Source organism: Pyrgilauda ruficollis, unplaced genomic scaffold (assembly GCF_017590135.1).
Source record: "Pyrgilauda ruficollis isolate IOZ18807 unplaced genomic scaffold, ASM1759013v1 scaffold34, whole genome shotgun sequence".
Classification (NCBI taxonomy): domain Eukaryota; kingdom Metazoa; phylum Chordata; class Aves; order Passeriformes; family Passeridae; genus Pyrgilauda; species Pyrgilauda ruficollis.
The window spans coordinates 2282284-2286960 of NW_024524822.1; positions in this window are offsets into that span (position 1 = coordinate 2282284).

Here is a 4677-nt window from a genome sequence, read left to right on the forward strand (position 1 = left end):
TTGCCTAGTTTGCTGCCTGAGTAATATTTATCAGCCAAACTTTGAATTCTGCAGTTGTTTCTACAATTCCATTTTGTATGAAGCAAAGTCCTTGAATTAAAATAAAAACTTAGCAAAAAAAAAAAAAAACAACGTGAGCAATTCCCAGACGGTGTGTGCGGTGTGCCTGCTGAGCGGGAGGCGCCGGAGGGCCGGCTGAGGGCCTGCCCACCTCCAGGAGTGACAGCCTGGGAGAAACTGCATCCCAAACTGGGATTTTGCAAGGAATTGGCCACGTCTGTGGGGCTTTTTTTGTGCGTAGAGGCTTCACAGGTGCTCCGTTTGAGCAGGGAGCTGTTTGGAAATTTGTGGTGTGGATCCAGCATGGAGATGGCAGTTCCTGGAGTCCAACAGGCAGCAGAACTGTAAAGTTGAGTGTTAAAATCCCCCAGCAGTGATTGATTCCTGCCAGGTTTTTAACAGAGGGATGTTTCTTCTGTCAAATGCTGGCACAGGTTGCCCGGACAAGCTGTGGATGCCCCGTCCCTGGAAACATTGGAGGTCAAGTTAGACGTGGCTCTGGACAAGCTGAAGGTGCCCCTGCTCATCCCAGTGGGGTTGGACTCGAGGACCTTTAAAGGGTCTAACCCTAAACCCAACCCAGACTATTTGATCTGCTGGGTGTGGCTTCTTTGGCTCTAACCCTGACTGAGCCCTAGCCCTGCTCCCAGCAGGTGTTCCTGGGGCTCCCTCAGAAATCAGCAGCGTGAGGGGTTGGATTATTGTCAGAGTCTGGCACGTGTCCAGGCCCTGCTGTAGCACCTGGAGAAAACAGAGTTAATCTTAATCATACTTGTGGAATTAATTGGAAGTTAGTACTTCCAAGACTTGCACTGAGCAAAAAAACCCAACGGCTTTCAGGACAGAAGGAAAGAACTTCTCATTTCTCTGGATAACTGGATAATCCCCCTTGCTCTTTTCCAGGGACAGAAATCCACTGTGTTCCTCCTTCTCAGGGTCTTCTGGTGTCACACAACACCAAGGACTCTCCAGAAATTCTTGGATGCTGTAGAGCACTTTTTAGAGCACAAGGTCTTGACTCTTCTTCTCTCATTTTGTCTTTTCTGTGATGAGACCACCCAAGGTCCCACCTGAGATTTGGTGTGGAATGAAAGGAAAAGGTCCTCAACTCCCTGATCTCCAGGTCAGGCTGGAGTTTGGGAAGGAGATGTTTGGTTTGAGGTCACACAGTTCATGGTAAGCAAGGTTTGGGGCAGGAGAACTTTCCTTGGCTTGCAGTCTGCTCTGTGCAGGGTTTGGAGTTCTTGGCTGGATGACACTGAAGAGTAGGATTTTTATTAAGTTTCTGAAATATCCCGAATAAACATGAAATGGAGATTTCTGAGCAGGGTACAAAGGAAGGTTTGAAGTGGAAGATTTGGGAATCAGTGTGGATCAGTGTCCAACCCAACCACTGAGGGGACCCTGCAGGATTTACTTCACCATAACCACCTGGGGAGCTGGAATCTGCCTGGGGGACCAGCTGAGCAACCTCTTCCCTTCACACCTGGATCACAGAGACCTCCAAACCCACTTTACAACCCTGTATGAGTTTTAAAATCCTAAAAGCCTGTTGGTGACTCTTTGCCCTTTTAAAGTATTTTTTCCCCTTTCTTTCTCCTTATTCCACTTGTGTTCTTTGGGTCCAAGGCAGCAATGAACCCATCAGCTTCTCCAGGGCCTGCCTGAGCCCTGGGCTGAGGGAGCTGGAACAGGCAGGATCCCTGATCCCACACACCCATATCCGAGATGCTGGAGCTGGAACCTCTGGGTTTGAGCTCAGCTGAATCCCAAAAATGGCTTTATTTTTGTTTCTCATCCCATTCCTGGTGGAACGTTTTGATGTCAGGGTGTTTTCCCCCCAGGGGCACATCTTTCTAGTAGAGACCACACAATTTCCATTCCCTTTATTCCCTGTGGATAAAACCTGGATCAGCTTTTCCTAGGCCAGCACCCCACACCCGGTTGTGCCATTAGGGGGTAGCATTTTCAGGCTTTTTCTACTTTCTAGGGAAACAGAAAAAAATAAAAAACACTGATTCAAAAGAGAGTCATTCCCTAGAATATTTGTCTTAGGATGCAGAAGACTCATGGTGACACGCTGAGCACACCTGAGTTCAAAGTGCTCAGGGAATTTGGCTTTTTTTATTCCCTGGAACATGAAAAGCTGGGCTCATCTGCTGATTCCTAATTCCAGCCACATTTCAGACAGCACCCACAGACTCCTACATCCCCTCCAAGGTGACAGATTACTCATCCCAGTGTATTCATCCCTCTTTATCAAGCCTAAGCAGATCTCCTGATATTTTCCAGGCTGTGAAAACACCGTTTTCAGAAAGTGCCTGATCGTGATAACAAACCTCAGCTCAACGCTGTCACTCAGCACATTCCAAAATATTTTGCAGAAGAGGCGAATTTTGCATTTTTAAGTGATTAAAAAAAAAGTTGCTTGAGACCCTTGAAAGGCACTAAATTGCCCAGGGTCACCCAGCAAGTGAGGACAAGGTTAAGGTTGTTCTGTGTCTTCCTTCACGCTTGGAGTCACTGGCATGTGTAGGATTTTTTTTACATCCACAGGTTTTTAGTAGGATCCCAGTGAGGAGGGGTCACTGGGAATTTGGCATGTCCCTAGGAGGAAATTCACTCGGGGAGAATTTAAAGGGGAGATCAGTAAGAGAAATGCTGGAAGGTTTGGGGACTGAGGGATGGCAGTGACTGATGCACTGGGGGCTCTGAGAAGGGTGTGCAGATATTTGGGGGTGAAATTTGGGATGGGTGAGTCAGCAGGAGAATGGAGATCTGAGCAAGCCAACCCTGAGAGAAGGGATGGAAATCCAGAATGGAGCCAAGGAGGACGGCAGGAACAAGCTGGTGGAGCTGAGCTGTTAATTCAAAGCAAACAGTATCAATAACTGGAGTTTATTCATTTTAGCCTCACCTCCACTTTCTGTCATTGCTCTGAAACAGAATATCCCAGCCCTGGCTTTGTCTGTGTCTGTTTTTATTATTTCTCGGGTTCTGGCAGCCTTTTTTTCTGCCCAGCAGGACACAGAGGAGGAGGAGGAGGCGTGGTCCTTGTCCAGCTGCTCCTGCACAAAAGGCTGGCACACCCACAGGGGTGGAAACCCGAATTTTCTCTCTGAGGGCTGAGGAGGGGTGTGGATGGGGTTGTGTCACTGGATACAGCACATGAGAAGGTGGTTAAAAAGAGGATGCTGAGCTGAGAGACAGGCTGTGGCACAGGAATCTGGGAATTTGACAAGGTGATTTTCCTCCTCGTGGGTTGGAGAGTGTTGGAAAGACCTGGTTCTGCAGGTGATCCACCTAAACCAGACCTGGTTCTGCAGGTGATCCACCTAAACCAGACCTCATGGGATGTACAAGGAGCAGAGGACGGAGTCCCATGGGTCCCCCAGCAGGGGTGGGGTGCAGAACATGCCAAGGGATGGGACATGTGCTGCTGGGACGTGGTCACATCCAAGGGAATCAATCAGTGGGATTCTGGAAGGAAAAGCAAACCCGTGTCACATGTTCTTCTATAAAGAATAAATAAAGTCCTTTCCATGGCAAAGCAAAGGCTCCTGGAGTATCTCTGACCTTCATTTCCTCGGCAAGCCAAGCCAGTGTGGCAGGGGAAGCCCCTGGGAAGGGGCAGAGAGAGGTGGGCACAGCACAGAGCTTGGCTCACGTCTCAAGCAGCAATCCGGATTTCAGGTGGGGATTCCAGAATCTCTTTTCCAATGCCATGGTGTGGCATTCACCAGCAAAATGACAGCTGGGTGTCACTCCTGAGCATCTCCTGCTCCATGGCAGGGATGTCCAGCAGGAGGTTGGCTGCCTGTCTCTTGCTGAAGGTTCCCAAGTCTTTTGTGTCTCTGCATGATTGCTGCAGGGAAAATATTATCGTGGATTGGGAATGAGCCTGCCTCCCCCATGGGCCTGAGCCGACCCCCCCTAGAACATCTGTGGGCACCCAGGGCTTTGTCACACTCCTGGGGTACAGTGGGACACTGGAGAGCTGAGAAGGTGGGGTCTGCTATGGGGGTCTGCGGTGGTACTCCCTTTTGGGGTGAGCTGCAAATACCTCCCATTGGGAGGGTGGCATGGCTGGGGAGGACCTGGCCTGGCTCAGATTTATCCCCTGGGGCTGGACTGGCCCAGACCCTGAGGAAAGAGGGGTTATGCGCAGTCCAGCTCTCGTTGGAGAGCTGCAGTGCCTCACTCACCCCAAAATGCCAGGGCAGGAGCTGCTGTGTCCTCCCCGCTGCAGGAGCAGGGCCGGTACCCCCAGGGGGAGCTGGGCACGGCTGGGGGTGGGGGCGAAGCACCCCGAGAAACACTTGCAGTGAGTCTTTGGGGATGGGAGGATGTGGGATGGCTCCTTTACCTGCGGAGGGCAAACCAGCACAGGAGGGGGTGTCTGCATCCCGCTGGAGGCACAGCCGCGTCTCTGGGGTGCGTCTGTCTGTCTGTCCGTCTGTCACCCGCGGAGCCCGCACGGCGGGGAGGCGGACACCCCCCCAACTCCTCATCCCCGGCGCGGCTGATTTTGGGGAGGGGGTGACGGGGGACATTAACCCCGGGGCTCCCCCGGCCGCAGCGGTGCGGGCAGGGCGGGGGCCGGGGCCGGGGGCGGGG